Source organism: Pseudopodoces humilis, chromosome 4, assembly GCF_049639895.1.
Source record: "Pseudopodoces humilis isolate 2021_Gansu_Grassland_sample_001 chromosome 4, ASM4963989v1, whole genome shotgun sequence".
Classification (NCBI taxonomy): domain Eukaryota; kingdom Metazoa; phylum Chordata; class Aves; order Passeriformes; family Paridae; genus Pseudopodoces; species Pseudopodoces humilis.
The window spans coordinates 59,195,030-59,213,903 of record NC_142203.1 but is presented as its reverse complement, the minus strand read 5'-3'; positions in this window follow the sequence as shown (position 1 = coordinate 59,213,903).

Genomic DNA, 18,874 nt, shown 5'->3' with positions numbered 1-18,874 from the left:
ACACATCGCCTGATGCGCACTTCACTGCGCAGCATTACAAATCAAAGAAGACAGTGGGTGTTCTAGGACAGGAAGGGTTGTTTTCAGTGAACACCTCTTCCTGACTGAAGGGAGATGAGCAATCAGAACTTTGTCTAGAAGAACAATTTTGCTCATTCACATACATGCACCCTCCAGGCTATTCTAACTTCTGCCAGGAACTGATTCATCCATCGATAGGCTTTTGAATCTGGGTAATAAAATTGCAATGAAAAGAGAGAAGCCTCAGTGTTTTTCAAAAAAAAGAGAGGCCTTTTTTCCAGGTTTTTCCTTTCCCCATTCTCTTTTCACAAAAGAGCATTACACCATGGAACAGCTATCAAACCTCTTAATAGCATTAGACGGATGTCTCCAGACATGACTTTTCTTTTTCTTCTTTTAATCATAAAGCATATTTTTTTAAAATTAATACATTCCTAGGCATAGTGTTGCAGGTAAAGCTGAAAAAAAGGAGATACCTGGCTCCAAAATTTGATAGCACTGAAAACAATTTTGAAAATTTCAATAATTTATTTAGGCCCAACCATGCACCCATAAAATTAAAATCTGTAAATCTTACAAAAATTATTTCTGGAGTAAGACCATTGCTGACTGTGATTGCTATGAAGAACATACACATACACAAAGATATGCTTTCTCCAAATATTCATTACACATTATATGTGTACAAATAAAGTACACATTATCAAATAAAGAAAGGTATCCCTTTCACATCTAGAAGAGAACCAAAGAACTGATAACTGTTTTTAAAATCTTTGTTCTGTATAAAAAAAATGTTGTGTTAACCCTGATGGAAAAATCTCATTATTCTCAATCCCAAGGAAAGAGGAACAGCATAATAAAAACTGTAAAGAGAATACAATATGCAGGCATTTCATCGTCATGAGGACAATGATTCATTTGAAACACAAATTAATTTTTGACTCATGGAAACCAATATGCTTTGCTTTTAATGCTGCAAACTACATTACTCAGAACAACAATCATATTTTACATTTTGATGGATCTTGTCACCTGACTTTTACAATTGCGGCAGGTGGAGCGAGTTGGAATATTATGTGCATACTGAGACTGTAAGGTCTATGAGAGAAGAACCTTCTTGTAATTTCTAATAACTATTTTGGTGGTATTCTCTCTCATTATAAGAACATTTTAAGTCACACCAAGCATATAAGCACTTCAAAACGATCATTGAAAATTTGTCATTATTATATTTTCAGCACTTGTAAGGGAAGTCTAACTTGAAGAATTACCTTTCTAAAGCCTTCATTCATTTGATTCTGCCTAAAGAGATTCAGTTAAGAGCACATTCACATAAGGATGTGTCCAGGCACACTCAGCACACAAACATTCCGAAGGATGTTTTAATTCCACGTGTCAAGTATGTGGAAGTAACTGCTCTGTATATATCTCATTTTCACAGCCCAGTGGGAATACCACAATCTGTCTTGGGCAAGTCTCAGCTGGTACACAAGCAAATATGAAGTATCAATGTGAAGACAAGCCGCCAGTTACGGTCTTTCCTAAACACCTTTTAGACCTCTCTCACATTTCAAAAGCTGCAATAGCTGAGTGGCAAGGAGCTGGTGGAACAATTTGATATCCTCTCCATGGACCTCATCAGTTCTCCATGCAATGCTTCAGTGACCCCCTGTCCAAGTTTAGTAGATTTCAGAAACACAGCAAAGGAACTGCAGGCAGAGTCATGAAGCTTGCAAAACAGGAAAGTTACTTAGGTCATCCATGCACTGGGCATCTGTAATGACTCACAAATCTTCATTGCTTTGTTTACCAGGAAAGTGGATACCTCAGGGTGCTTAAGCCTGGCACACACAGCTTTTGGAAGTAATGAACTACTGTACAACCTGAGAAGAATGTTGTTGCTTCTGAAAAAAAGCCTTATGTATGCAATTCCAGTGTCCCAGTGTCTAGGACACTCTGATACTTACAAAAGAGAGACAGCGAATCTTCTTCATTCATCCTTCAAGCTCTAGGAAAGCAAATTGCAACAGAAGTTTCTCTGTAAAGTGACTAATAGAAAGAGTGTCTGGCATTACATGGGTATAAGTGTATAGGATTTATTAATTGTTATTAAGTACTGTCATCACTGACCCCCATAATATTTAGGTCACCCAGACAGTCCTGGCACTCTCAGAATACTGGTGCTAAACTTCTTTTATTCATAGTTTATAGCTAGGATTAGGATCTAAACACCTGAAGGTCTGATATTAAAATTGTAGAGTCCCTAAATTAAGTTGTACAAAGTAACTTCTTCCTCAGGGAATGTTTCTTGAACAATATTTACTCTATTTGTACAGTTTCTGAATTTACTGAAATGCTTATTTAGTTCTTGACAGAACAAGTTATAACACTGGATTTGAATTCTTCAAAAGGAAAATTGTTTGGTGAAACCTTCCCGCTCTCCAACTTTACTCCACCAGAAAAATAATTTTAACAAACTTTTAAAAGAATCTTTATTCTTGACCTTTCCTTTACAGTTGCTTTTCTCTTCCTATATTTAAAGAATAGAAAGCAAGGGAATATATTTCATTATAATACTGAACTATTTCAAAATATATTTTAAAGCTTTACTACATATTTACATTTTTACATCCTATTACTATTTTCATAAAAGTTTCTTTATTTTTCTAACAGATGTAATTGTCAAAAATTACCTTTCCATATGTTGTCAAATGTTAATCAGAGAGAAGAGCATTTAAACTACATTTTCTGTCATGGAAGGGAACTTCCATGATAAATAATTAAAACCCTGATAATGAACTGTCATTTTCTTGTAAGTTAGTGGCAACAATATACAGGTGAAGCTAATATTTAAAAAGCATACATTATACTATAAAGTTTCTACTCCCCAACTAAAAAAAACAGAATTATATATTCCTCTTGCAGAGAAGGAGAGAAACTTTTGGTAACAGCTCCAGAATATTTCTTATTAAATATTAACTCTTTTTTACCTATATATGCCTTAGAACTAATGAGTAAGCTATAGATTTATTTAGTTCAAAATATATAATACCATTCAACATCTCAGGCAATAACTGATTGGTCTGGGCTTATCCTTTTTGATAAGTCTCTGATTTTGTCTCCTGATACTTCAGGTAGAATCATTGGCCTAATAACATATTTCACAAAACTCTCTATGGATTTCAATGAATCTAAGTATATTAATTGTCAATCTGTTCATTCCCTCTTAGAAAAAAACCCAAAATTATTCTATGTAATTGCCATGACTATGGATCTCAACCCAGCAGTGATCTCATCTTTGACAGGAATCATGTCCCAGCCATGGCAGGTTACCCGACTGCTGTGAAATTTTGCAGCTGTGTATTGGTGACTTTCCAGTCTTAGCCAAAGCAGCTCTGAAAGAGTGCAAGATAAATCGCCACAAGTGAAGGTGAGACACGTTTTTTAGGACTGGAAAAGAAAGACTTATGGGGAGTGTATAAAAGCTGGACTAACCAACATTATTTGAGCCTAAAAGAATAGAAGTAAAAGGTATGTATTCACTATTTGTTGACAGAGGTGATGCATGGTCCTGGAGCCTTTAGTCTTTTTTTCTCAGGAAGTAAGGAAGGGAAATGTATCCTGCTTTAGCACTGCTATTTGCAGTCAGAGGTGTGACTTTTTGTGTCTAACACCTTGAGAGCTGTGCTTTTAAGGAAAGAAAGGAATAAGTTTCTGTCCAGATGAGACTGTTGTAATTGTAAGCACCTGTATCAGGCAGGGTAATTTTATAAACTGTTTTACATGGGTAAAGTTATCTTTTTTGATCTTAAAATAACAGTACTGTAAAACAAAAAGACTCTTCCTCCCCTCTCCTGTGGCAGCTGAAGTACACCTGGTAGTAATCTGTACAGGAATTAAATATTTTACACATACCTTTTCCCTGTCTCTGGTTAGCTAGGGAACAGTGTTGCATTTTTCTTAGCATGGCTGTGGGGAGATAAAAGATGTTTGTCATTTTAGGACATTATTCACCAATTCAGAGACTGTAAATGAAAATGTTCATCTGAGTGTATTATACAGGTTATGGATGTCACAGAGATTATGTACCCATTTATGTAAGTATTGGAAACAGACTGATTCTAGCAGTGGAACAACATTTTAAAATATGCTCATATTTTACATTTTTACCATGGACTACTGACAACTCTGCAATGATCACTGAAAGAGGGTGCCTCTTCCAAACATATCCAGACATATTTAGGTCAAATATCATGACCTACAGGTACTCTCAGGAAGGTTAACAAGGACAGCAGCTTACTGAATGGCTCAAGTGTGTCCTTCCAGCACAGGATGGAAACAACAGTAACTACAGGAAGTCTACAGATAGGGATGAGGGTGAGTGAAGAGGGGTTCAGAAAGACCAAGGGACACTACAGCCCACCTTTATCTCTAATAGAAAGGGTGCAATACTTGTGATGGAGATCCTGCGATGTGATGACTCAGTAATTAGCTAAGTACTTATTTCCCCACCCACCATTCCACAACCCACACTAACTGGCACTGCAATTACATCCAATCCTGATCCTATTCCCCAATAGCCTGTATAAGGAATGAAAAATGACATAGCTTTTGAAGAGATCTGCACCTGCTTCTATCAGAGGTTTCTAAAATGTTCCCTTTCCTTTCCTATAAGCATCTGGTTACCATCTATAGAGAAGCACTATAATTCCTAGTCATACACTCTCATTCTTCCATATCCTGCAAGGAGGAAATGAAAATGGAAGGAATTCCATAATCTTAAAAGAGAGAGGGGTTTTTTTGTTTGTTTATTTTTTTCACTGTTCAGTAATCAGAGAGACACTGCTACAGTGTTTTTTAAGTAATTTGTCTTTAGTTGGTCATTTGAAAACTGTTTTTTTTGTTGCTCTAGAAAAAACATCCTGGGATGCTGGCTTCCATAAATTTACTTCATGAACTAACACTTCATCCTCTTGTTCACACTCATGTGTTTCAACACAAGGCATGTACAGCACTCACAACTAAATTACTGTCATGAAGAACTTTTCAGACTTTAGGCAGGAAGCTCAAGGACAGGGATATAGAACTTGGGAGGGTAGTTTTACACTCTGCAGAAAGGAAATGCAGAAAATTACTCAGAAGAAAAGGACTGGAGGTGCTGGTCAACAGCTGCTGAACATGAGCCAGGCTGTGCCCAGGTGGCCAAGAAGGCCAATGGCATCCTGGCCTGGCTCAGCAATAGTGTGGCCAGCAGGAGCAGGGCAGGGATTGTCCCCCTGTCCTGGGCACTGGTGAGGCCACACCTGGAGTGCTGTGTCCAGTTCTGGGCCCTGACTGCAGGAAAGACACTGAGGGGCTGGAGTGAGTCCAGAGAAGGGCAGGGGAGCTGGGGCAGGGTCTGGAGCACAAGTGCTGTGAGGAGCAGCTGAGGGAGCTGGGGGTGTTTAGCGTGGAGAAAAGGAGGCTCAGGGGTCACCTTATCACTCCCTAGAACTGCCTGAAAGGAGAGTGTGGCCAGGTGTGTGGAGGCCAGCGGACCAATTAACAAAGAATTCACAATGCTCTCTTGGAGGGAAAGCTCCTAGGGGAGTTCCTTTTCTTGGGGCAACAAAAGCAGTCACCCCAGCATGCCTTGCAGCCCATGCAAATTTTATGTACCCCATGCAGATTCTACATACCCCATTGCTCCTTCCTGTTTGCTCTGCCCCTGAACCCTCAGTTGACTAGTCCTGATGCTCCTATATAAACCCCTATTTCCCTCTAACTATCTGGAGTCTTTTGTACTTGTCCCCTTTGTGGTAGCCAGAGTTCTACTCATCCCTGGACCAAGAAAAAAGGCTTCTTGTGGAGCACCACATGGGGCTCCTGTGCCTCTTTCTGTGTCACTTGGATGTTACCCAAAGAGCTGCAATCTCTCAACAGCCCTTTTCAGGGCTCAGAGCTGAGATCACTCCTGGCTGGGCAAGGAGTGCCTGTGTGCCTGAGAGTGTCCTTCTGAGGACATGTCTCTAGGAAAGTTGTGGTGCCCTGAGCAGTGCCCAGGCTGTGACATAGGTGGGGTAGGTCTCTTCTTTCAGGCAACAAGCAATAGAACAAGAGGATATGGCCTCAAGCTGTGCCAAGGGAATATTTAGATTTGACACAAGGAAGAAATTCTTCACAAAAAGAGTGCTTAATATTGGAATGGTCTGCCCATGGATGTGATAAAATCACTGTCCCTGGAGGTTTTAAGTAAAGACTGAAAGTGTCATTTAGTGCCATGGCCTATTTGACATGGTGATGTTCCATTATAGGTTAGACTTGATGATATTAACAGGTCTTTTGCAACCTAAATGAGTCTCTGAAGTTCTGCTAAAAATTGACTGAAAATCAGCCTATATTATTCCAGGTAAGAACACAATAAAGTCCCAGTTTCAGGTGTTGGTGAAATTTGCAGAACCATTTAGATTAGAAAATTTCTTGGAGATTATTTGTCCAACCTTTGACTGATAACCACCTTGTCAATTAGAGCAGCACAAAGTGCCACACCCAATTGTTTCTTGACCACTCCACCACCTCTGTAACCACCACTCCAAAGGTTCACAACTTTGTTAAACAACCCTTTCCATGAAGAAATTCTTCCTGATATCCAGGCTGAACCATCACTGGAACAGTTAGAGGCTTTCTGCTCTTGTCCTGTCCTTTTCAGTCCAAAAATCACAGAGAACCAGGAGGCAGTTTTTCGAAAGTCAGCTGACAGGCCAAATGTAAACAAACTCCGTCCATTTTTATGTATAGTAGCTAAGCATCTTGAGCCCTCTTCCTAAGCTGTTCTAACAATGAGTGAATACTGACGCAATTTCAGCAGATCAGGCTTCGAGATACGAGTGCTCTTGGAGCAGCTGACCTTTTCAGAGAGCCAGTCAGCCGGAAGATGAGTGATGTAGCCCATTCACATCTGCAGGGTTAATGTGAATTTTCATACACCAGCCTGAGAAATATGCAAAATCATCATGTGTCTTAGCAACTGTAATTTGAGCCTGACTACATATACATCTATCCTGAGTTTTACAGCAATCTGTCTTGGTTTTGTAGTGGGCAGTGTCATAAAATGGAATTAATTTTGGCTGGGTTTTTTGAAGACTTTTTGTTCATTTTTTTGACAGATGGCACCAACCATTTAAAATATGTGCATAAATCAAACACACGTGTATATACACAGACGCAGACACACATACACACGCACATATATATATATATAAATTTTCTCCTTTGCACAACATTTAAAGGATAAAAAAAATAATGAAATGCTTAGCTGTACCTTTTTATATTGACACAGTCTTCCTGTTCCTATGACTAGTTTCCTCTAAGGAAAATGTGACGTGTTGGATGATTTCCCATTTTCTGTTCAGACAGGAAGTATACAGGCCAACCAGCATTTGGATTTTCTGCTAATCTTTAGTCAGTAAAGAACACCTGCAGCCTAACTGTTGGCTTGTTCTGATACTCAAGGTCTCTATCAAAACACATTGTTCAACAAAGGAAGAAGCTGACATTATACCACCTGGGAATATAGAGAAAACCTTAATTTTTATGTAGCAGTACAAAAGAATTACACAAAGCAGAAGAGAACCACAGAAACATAGAATCATAAAATGATTTGGGTTGGAAGAAAATTCTAAACATCATCTAGTTCAACCTCCCTGAAATTAGCAGGGACATTTTTAACTAGATCAGGTCGCTCTGAGCCCCAAGCAAGCAGACCTTGAATTTTTCCAGGCACATGGCATAGAATAACAAAAGAAGTCTGTTCTTCCTAACCTAGGAAGACAAAGAGTCTTAAAAATATTTCAGGACATTACACTGTGCTTTTATTACAGTCACAAAACCAGTAATACTACCACTGCAATTTGCAAGAAGAAAGCAGGAGGGAACAAAATTCCCCTCCCATTTTTTGCTTCACCACTAGGTTGTGTAGTGTTGCACATGTTTAAAACAACATATCTCATTAGCTTTCTGATATAATGAGATGCCATTGATATGGTCAAATTGCAAACAAATTCAGAGAAAAACAGCAGATACCTAGGAATTCCCAGAACACCTCCACAAATGACTGCACACCACAGAGGATGAAATATTCTCTGTTCGAACACTCTGGCAGATGTAGGATCATGGAATACCAGTAATATAAAAGAACACATGGTGATATTACACATTTCAAAGCAGTTGACCACATTCCAAAGCAGGAATGGACTACACATTCACTTTATTTCAAAAGAATTTCATACTTGTTGAGGTCATGCTTTTTTCTCATGCCTTGTCAATATTGTAACATCCAACATCAGCCACTGGTTGTTTTCTGTCATACTTTGCAATCTACAGATATACAGCTTCCTGGAGCTTTTGTTCTTGGTCTTCACGTCTCATGCTATGAATTCATTACATCATGTACATCAAAACATACATGGTTTTGTGACAGTTTAAATCAAATTAAAAAGTTAAATTATAAAGTAAAAATTATCAAAACATTATTGTTGAATATCAGCATCTGATATATATCACATCATATACATATTTGATATTTGTACATATGAAATATATATATGATATTTTACATACATATATATACGTTGCACAGAAATTGTTCTTCTACTATTTTTCTTTATCTGTATTGAACTACACATTTTTAGGCTCTGTGCTGAAGACATCTTGCTACCTTCAAATATGGATAGAAAGTAATGGATAAATCCCATTAGAGGGAATGAAAGCCTTTCATCAGAAGAAGTAGTGCAAGCTTTTCTGTACAGAAAGATACATGACATGAAAACAGTACTTTCCAAGGAAACTGGTGAGATTTTCCCTATTGGACAACACAGAAGGAGTGGGGAAAAAAATGTCAGGGTAATGTCATTTGCATGGGTTTCTGCTGGTCAGTCATCACATGTGCAGAGGCTGACTAGAGAAAAATCTGACTGTGGACAGAGGGAAACTGCAATTCAGCCTAAGGCCTTGTCTTTCAGAGGAAGGTTTCACAATAAATTTGAAGTATTTCGTAAAACTGACGTGTCTGAAAATAACTGAGCAAATATAAATTGCTAAGGTTTGTTCTTATCCCTCCCTCTCTGCCATTATCTTATTGCATGACTCTTAGCCACTCTGTAATCTCATAGTGCCTCTGCTCTGAAATGCAGAGAATGTTGGCCTTTTCTGAATGTGTTTCTTCATGGGTAACTATTTTCAGAACAGCTTGTTAGTGACAGAACCAAGGCTCTTTATAGAGACAAACCAAACCGAACCCCAAAAACTAACAAACAAAAAAACCAAAAGAAGAAACCTAAGGAGTTGCATCGTTGTTACACCATAACCGAAGAGGTGTAAATTATCAGGTCTCTCTGATTCCCACCACAAGCCTTGTCTTTGTCTCTCCAGTGACTATAGAGGGAGTCTTAATAGCCAGTTTAATGTAGATACCTAATGCTGAGGACAATGAGTCTCACTTATCAGGAACTGAAATTAAGACGTATTTCTTAAAGACTGCATTCCTATGTAATATTGCCAATAACCATGTATTTATATGTAAAATGTCCCCTTTAATTTAAATTCTGGTAGCAGTGAAGGATTAAAAAAAATAAAGAAAGAAATAAAAAAAATCTCACACTGTTTCAGTCCTGACCTGAGCAGAATTAATTTGCTTTTACTCACGGTTGTGATCTCATTTGGTTTAGGTGCCTGCTTGTCACAACTGTGTTCTTCCTCAGAAGTAGCTCCTCTGCTGGCCTTTGCAACTGTGTTGCATTTAGTGCCAATTACTTCCAGGGTACTGCAAGGGGACATTATGCATTTTCAAATTCCCAGTGGCGAGAATTGAACACACTCTTCTGGAGACCCAATTAAAAAAGGTCTAATATATGGTTCAAAATGTGGCTTTGATCCTAAATTCCTTATTTGAATGATTTCACTGAAGTCAGTAGAAATTTTGTTTAAATAAAAATGTAAATCCAGGTTTCTAGACTACAAATCTATATATGGTTTAGAAGGATCAGGACTATATATATTTAAATACTTGTAAAATATATATATGCATGCATGCATGGATTTTGTTGAGTAGAGGGAGATTGTGAGGGCTAGGAGTTAGAATTAATCATGCACCTCCCACTGATTCAGTACAAAAGCCCTTCCACCATCACCTACTTCTTTTTCTAACTTGGTGGAGCTGTGGCAAAGGGGATAGATATTTCACTGGTGTCAGCTGTTGTTTTACATTTTGCTTTAGCTGGCAGGTTAAAGCAACAGAAAAAAGAAAGCAAAGCCTCAAGGGAGCATTGAGAATTGGGGGGTGGGCAAACAGACAGAAAGCAGCATCCTGACAGTATGTCACAAGGGACGAAAAAGCAAGTCTGCCAGCTGTTCCACAGAAATCTGTAGTCTCTAATATTCCATTTATACAATGACTTAGTTCAAATGATACTATATATGCACTAAATGCAAAGTTTATTTTTAAATTTTTCTTACTTTAATTTATTTATATAGTCATAGCCATTGTCTTTTGTGTAGACAGATGCAGTTATTTGCCCATTTCACTGAAATGCAACAGACTATTTACCCTGTAAAAAGTAACTTTCCCAAATTTTATTAAGTTTCGGAAGACTGATTTTTAAATCCATAACTTAATTTAATTTAGTTCAGTAATTGCATTTTGTTTGGTCCACAACAACATGCAAAGTTATAGAGACCACATTGTTAAAAAGTTGATCTGTTTACCCAAACCTTCCTACAATACATACAGGACCAGGTATGATTTGTTCAAAGTTTAGTGACTTTGCAGTCCTGTTGACTCTGACAGAGCAGATGGAGAAATGACTTAAATGTCATGCTTTATTGAGTGAAGAGTTAGACCTTTGCACCATTGCAGATGAGTATGGTTTAATATCATGACAGCTTATTTTGCAGTGGTGATGGTGTATTACACTGTATGCTGCTGTATGGCAGCACTATCTAAATCTGTATTGTGCACCTAAAATTTGAATTGTCCCAGCTTGAGTATGTAAACCAAGAGAGGAACAGTACTGCATATGCAGCCTATACTTGCCTAATTTCAGATTCTACACTCTGATGTATGACTGTTTTTAGAGCATTTATTTTAAAATATTCCTGAAATTAAATATCATTCCAGTGTTGTTTTTTTTTCTCTTTAGCCTTCTTCCTGCAGAAGCTTAAGCATTTCTTGCCTGTTTCCTCTGTGCTCCCACAAAAAGAGAAAGGAAATGATTATTAAAAAATGGCTACCCAATATGAAAATTTGTTCAAAGGAAGTGCGAAATTAATTTGTGCAAATAGTGCACACCACCTACAAATGAGAAATAAAGACCAACTGATACAGAGTCCAGGTAAATGCACTTGGTGCACTCTTGTTATGCCTGTCCACTCTTTGCTAATAAATAAACCTTACATACCCCATATGCAATTCTGAGATAATTTATTTGTGCTTTGTATCAGTGACATATTGCAAATATAACACCTTCAAAAAAGATAGTTGACATTCTCCTGACATTCTTAGGAAGTTTTTCTTAGTGTTACGAAACTAAATGCATCGTTCAAGCTAAGGCAGAACACTTTGTGTTTCTGAACTGTCACTTGATTCGTGTTTATGGTAATGAGGATTTGTCAGTCCTAGTTCTTCACATTAAATCTAGTAGTATTCCTTATCCCTTTGACAGGCTTGCTCCTAGTTTATCAAGCCTGTGATATTTTGATTCAGTGAACTCCAGTGCAGACAACCTGGTAAGTTGGTACCCAGGGGATTGATTTCTGTGTTAAGTAAATTCTAAGTACATGAAAAAAAAGAACCAAAATATTTGGTTCAATATTCAAATATTTTGAATTAACCACCATTACAATTAGTAATTTTTACCATTAGTTGTATTTTAAAAGGAATAAAACAAGAGCCATTATGATGCTTGGCTAAAATACTCTGTATCCCTTGAGTGACTTTTCAGTAACAGCTTTAATTGAGCACCACAGGAATGTGTAATACATTTTTCAATATCTGTCACCCTGTAGCCATTGTAGCTTTCTTCTGTTGCACACAACTGTGAGTAGGAAATTAAAATGCTCCATGCAACAGCTTTATGATTGCAAAAAACCCAGTGGAACTAAACACCCTCATTTTCGGAATAGCAGTCCGAAACTGCATTGTCAATGTCATCATCTTCACACAGTACCTTTGTATAAGACAAGTTCAAATAATCTGTAACACTTTAGAAATACTATTTCACTTGCACAAGTAAAGTGATTTCCATTTTGCACACTGCTCTACCAGATTTCACTTACTGCAGTGTGAAGGGATAGAAATCCTTGTTAAAGACAGCAAAAGAAATTGAAGAATCTTCTAGGAGATTTTCAAATACATTGTTGCAAGACAATACACAATGAAACATTTGGGAGCTTTTTGGTTGGTTTTTTTTTTTTGGTTTTTTTTCCAGAAAAGGAAACATCCCTTAACGTAAAAAAATAAAATAAAATAAAATAAAAAAGAAAAGAAAAGAAAGATATTTTTTGTCAAAGTATCCAGATCACTTAATATCATGGGGTAGTGTCCAATGAAAAAAAAAGAAAAGAAACTACTAAGTGGAGCCATTACTGGAAACATCCCAGCTTATGAGCAAAGAATAACGGGAATAATATACAGATACCAAAAATCTTCTAAATTCCTGGACTAAGAATTGCATCACTTGGAAGTTTAGACAGATATATTATTCCCTCACTGCACCCAACCATTATGAGAATTCCTGAAGGCACACTGAAACTTTTCCATCTTGTATGTTCCAGACTTTTTTTTTAACAGTGTGAAAACAACAGAATTCCCTACCCTCTTAAAGAAAATAACTTAAGCAAAACAGATTTCAACATTGCTGTGGAAGCCTAGAGGCAATCTACTACTTAGATCCTGCCAATTTTATCTGCTATTTCTTAAGTGCTAACTTCTAAAACAGGTAACAAATATGTGTGTACCTGTACATCCAAAAATATAATCTTGTGCTGGATTCTATATGCTGTAGCTAACTGGAAGATCTTACACTTTTTTAAAGCTAAAGCAGCACAGTAAAAACAGTTCTGGTCCTCCAAAACACTGCAAAAATTTAAAAAACTGTACAGCAAGGTGAAAAGTTTCTGAAACAGATTTTGGATTAGTTCCAGTGTTACTTAACAAATGACAATTCTAATGCACATACAACATCCATGAAACTCTTTGTCCCCTCTCTTGCTGCAGGCCCTACTCCACACCAAAAGGCACACTGAGAGGGAGGAGGTGCAACGTTCTCTCCAGGCTGGGGACATGCATTGTACTTCCGATTTTTCCTTCATCTCTACAAAACCCCAAGCCTTTTCCTTTGCCAAGAATGTTGATGAACCACATTATCCTGGTCCCACTGACAGGGCCAATCCCCCTGCCACATCTGCCCCATTAGGATGTTGACTGTTCACACAAAATTGATGTGGTCTGCTTACTGTTTTCACTCAATATAATGCCTTTTGACAAAAAAGAACCCCCAACAGATTGTACTCAGTGATGGCAAAGAATGTTTCATCTGCAGCATCTGACTTCCAGGCTCTAGATGAGAGAGAGAGAGGAAAGAGGCTATGCATCTTAAAGTAGGATAACCAACAGTAAAGCAGCAAAAATGCTTTGGCTGTCTTTAGGAGATGGAGAGGTAAATCAAGTATCATTATCACTAAGAATTTGCTGAAGGGAACAAAAAGATCTATCTTGGCACACAACCTGCCTGCTTACTTGGATGTTTTGCTGTTCCTTGCTGAGTGTTCTGCTTGTGCAACCCCTCCAGGTTTCCCCTACGTCACTCTTGAAGTCTGTTTCCTGGTCACTTTGGCCTCTGCAGGAAGTTGGCAAACCTCTTCATGTGGATGCTTATGTGTCATAATAAATTGTCCCCTCCCATCCATCCACCCACCCACCCATTTAATAAATGTGCAGGATTTCCTCCACAGGGGATAGACAGCAAATGAATTGCATGTGGCAGCAAACTCCACCTTTCTGTGACTTAGACACTTTCCCCTACAATCACAATGTGACAACATGCTCACATATAATGCTGTTTTTGCAGTAAAAACACAGTTCACAAATATAATCTTTCCCAGTCATTCTCCCTTGACCATGTGGGGATTGATCCTACAGATACAATAAGTGGTTTCCAAATGAATACATTCTCTCTTTACCTCTGATTTCTAATAAACATTCCAATTTATAGACTGTGAACAGGCAGACACAGCCCAATTACCCTTCCCTCATATTTCTCCCCAGGCTCCAGAGTCCACAACTAAAGCAAGAATTAAGTTATTTCAGTGGATTTTTAACTTAAGAAATGGTGAAAATTTCAAGATTTATGCTTCTGCAGAAGAAAGGTTGCCTAAGATTGAATTCATTTGACTATTTTTGGTAATCCACATTTTAGTTAGTTGTTTTACTAATGGGTATTGGTAATCAATGAAGAAATCAGGCAGTTCTAGCACTTTAGTGACTTCATCCTAAATTAGAGGTAATATATTATTACAAGTACAAACTTGTCTCCGCTAGCTATGAAAAGTCTGGATAATCTGTAGGTCTCTACAGTGCAGGCAAGTAACTCTTGTTGCCCATGGCCTACATATAAATGGTTAAACACACACTAAACAGAAGGCTAAACAAAGAGACAGGATACAGCAATTCAGAGCATATGACTCTTGATTTAATGCTTAGACTTGAGAGCAGCCACTGAAATGATTCATTAATAGCAATGCTGCACTTGACCCACTGCCAAGGAAGAGTGGGTGGTCTCTGTCACCAAAAAAATCTTTTGAAAAAGTTCATTCAGTCACTGAGAAGTTGAGCAAAACCCACATAGACTAATGCAATACTGGTGTATTTTAGGCAGACCTTGCAGATCTGTTACCACTAGTAAGAAGGGTCACAAACAGGACATTCTTTGGGCTGTATTCCAACTGCAACTTCTGCCTATTTCTTCATGCTCTAAGTTTTATTCATGAAATTGTGACTTTTACAATTTAGCAAAATCTACCTCTTTGTTTTTTTCATTTCATATGCTTATAAATTTATTTTTGTTCCTCCTATGTCTAAATTCAGTAGCACAGGAAGTTAATTTAGAATCTGAAGCTGTACTTGCTGCTTTATGTTCTGCACTGAAAAAATGGAAGTGAAGATAAAGAATCTAGGTCCAGATACCAAATTTTTATTTGACTGCCATCCAAAGTGGTTCAAAAGGGTAAATATATAAACCCCTCCTAAAAACAGTCTTCTAAGAAGAAAACTTTCCAAAATGGGTCTTTATAAAGTTTTGTAACTAGACTTTTTCAAACATGGAGATAAACAATTTATTATTTAATCATTAACTATTTGATTATCTGGGAACAAACTCCTAAATAAAATGTTCTAGACTGAAAATGCAAGATGCAAATGGAAAAACAGGCAGGAGATTTATTAATCTCTAAACAATTTGTATAAAGTATAAACCTGGTTATTGAATAAAGTTTGCCTTAAATTACTTAGTTCCCTGGATTAGAATAAGCAGTAGAAGGATATGTGATATAGGGAAGGTCCTGGAATAAAAAATTAGTAAAAGTAGAAGACTCAGAAGAGGAAAGGGGACGTAGGTGGAAAGGGGAAAAAGGAGAATTAGAGATGGACAGAGTCAAAAACATTTAAACATTAGTCAATAACTAAACTAAATCAGTCTTGCCACCAGTGAAGATGAGCTGTTGGGACACCAAACAACTGTATTAACCCTCGTGATATATTATGCTGGAAATTACTGTTTAAGCTCAAATGAAAAATTGTTCAAATATATATTGTTACAGATGCATCCCAAGCAACTTTCAAGCCAGAGAAAGAGTCCGGAGAAATTTCATATGTATTGAGTAGTGCTACCCTGCAATAGTCCTGTTGAATCTGAATAAGCAGTTTCCTTGAGGAAGATAGGAAAACAGGTGGGAATTTTCCCTTCCAGAAAACACACAATAGTGAGCTCGGGAACTGAGATGCAAATATTACTCTCACAGACTACTTAGTAACTGAGCATTGAATTACAAATGTTAGCCTAAATTTGCTTGCTCAGTGTACACATCAGTCCAGGATTTCCAGCATGTCTAGTGAGTTGTCTAGAGCTGTCTAGTGAGTAAATCATCATGGAGATTCTCATGGGAGGAAAGCACATCTTCAATTCTTAAAATATCCAGCCTCCTGCCAAGTCTGCCTTAGTGCTCTTGGCTGTTTAAGTGAGTAGAAGGGATCCTGGTGGGAGAGACATGGAAGAAACACATCTCACGGAGGACTGGCTTTAAGATTTCAGAAGATGGTGCTATAAAGGGAAAGACCATTTGACCATTTGGAAAAGCTGTGCTGGTAGTCACTTTCAGGGAAGAATACTAACACCATAGGATAACCTTGAAAGAAATTATCCAGAAGGAGGAGGGGAAAAACCAAGGTAGGTACAGCTAAAAACAGGGAAAATGAGAAAAAGTCTTGCTCCTCCTGCAATTTGACACCATGAAGGAAGTGGATTTAATTTGTTCAAAGTTCTTCAGACTTCTCTTTTCAAACATAGATTTAACAGTATTTTTTATTGCTTTTTGGTGGTGTGGTTTAGAGTTTGGGAAAAAAAAAAAACCACCAGAATTTCAGTTACTTCAGTTACATTTTTCAGCATTTTAAAATTCCAGACTCTTAGGATAACTATTCCTGTTTTAAAAAGAAACAGTAAACTCTTCTCCAACTTCAGCTTTTCTTTCTACTTCAATATATCAGATCTCATATTTAGTGACCTTAGTGTGTTGCAAGACTTTGCTTCCCACATACCCATTATATTTCCAGAATGGTTGGAACCCTAATAATTACATATTTCTGTTCCATTATATAATTTTTCAAGCCCACTATCATAAAGTTAACTTTCTCTATTTGCTGGATAATCTGATCTAGCATTGCTCAAGTCCAACGCTTCTCAGAAATTCACATGAAACTCAGTAGTCAGCTAAAGTGTTGGAATCCCAGAGCAGCATTATTGAATTCAGTGCTGTTCCTCTAGATCTGCAGTAGTTCATGAGGAGGGTCTCATGTGGCATGAAATATCTGGTTGGGTATAATGAGGATTGCTCCTCATCTTGTCTAACCTATTTATTCATTACTTTTGACTCTTAGCTTTGGGGCATTGTAAGTTGTTCTAAATTATTGTCACTGCAGGTCTTAAATAAGGGGAGTAGTGTTGCTTGGTGTGACTGGAATAAAGGACAACAAAGGGACAACAAAAGGAAGAGGGAAACCTTGAGAGCACTGTGCTGAAGAGAATTATGGGAGGAAGCTTGTGCCAAGAATAACATGCTGGTTAGGAGGCCAAGGGCATCAGTGGAGTTTCTGGGATACCTGAAAGAGAAAAGGTTCCATACTCAAGTGCAGCTGTACGATCAAACACGGTATTTTTGCTTTTCTGGGAAGAAGGCTCTCTAGCTCACTTCCACTACTTTGATTACAATGCCAACAAATGCTTAATTAAACTCAACAGTTTGTCTCTGAGGGGTTCTCAAAGACGGAAACACATCTAAAACCAAAGAATAGTAATATGGTTGCTAAGATATTTTCTTGGAATTGTGTGTCCAAGTCCTGTGTTCCATGGTGCAACATATCCATGTGCTATACACTTGGCACAAAGCTATTTCCTTACAGAGTTTTGTTGCTCGCTTGTAGTTTGTTTGTTTGTTCCTTGAAACAAGATCAATGTATGGAAAAGGAGTCAAAATAAATGTAAGTCTTTCCTGAGAGAGGTGCAAGCTTTTAGACTTTTTAGTTGATTTTATATGGGAACATCTGCCTTGGACTCATTTAAGTCTTACGAAGGTTGTCACCCTTCCGAAAGGAATTCCTGTTTCCCTTCCTTTCACACACATATGCACTGCTTATCAGGGCATCTAGAGGAACACACAGATCTGTGTGATTAAGAAAAGAAAAAGATGGCCTGTCACTCATCATATCCCTCGGATTCAACAGAAAGGAAATTCATTTTAGTGAGCATTGAAATCAAACAATAGCAAGTCTGCAGCTGTTTCAGGGGTCTGATGTCAACAGTGCTAAACACATTTTTATCTCATTTGAGTTTTATAGAAAAAGCAGAGTGCTTGATAAACAGTGGCTGACAAAAACCAAACAGATTAGCTCAGCAAGTAAAATGGGATAAGGAGAATTGTGCCACATATACCTTGAAACCTATCAAGTAAATCCATTTATTATAAAATATTAGTTAGCTGAAAAATAATTTCTGTTAAGATATATCCATAGAGTTACATTTCCTGGTCTGTGTATAAGAGTCATAAGTTTAACTTTGAGGAAAATGCTATTTTTTGAGATTTGTTGCATTTAAACATGTTGGAATTTAGAGCAGTTTCATCGATGTTTATTTATCTCCTTGGCTAACAAACCAATCTCCTCCTCTCACAGTGACGATCTGCAAAAAAGAAAAAAACAACTACTATTCTTTGAAGCTTTTAGAGATGACATAATAAAGGATTAGTTATAAAATCTTTTTGCTTGCTTTGTAAGAGGCAGTATGATCCAATTGCTTTTTCTATTCTCTGCATGGGATCTTCCTGTTTTCTTTAGCTCCCACACTACTCTTTTTTATCTTCTATAAAAAATCCAGATGGCCAAGACTTAGGACAGCCCATGCCTGGTGACTAATGCCTAATGCAGAGGATGTTACATTGCCTGAAGAATAGGCAACGAGTAAACAATCAAAAGATTGTTTACACTGTCTGCCAAAAAAAAAAAAAAAAAAAAGAGAAACTTCTGAAAATTATTTTCACAGTATCCAAATCC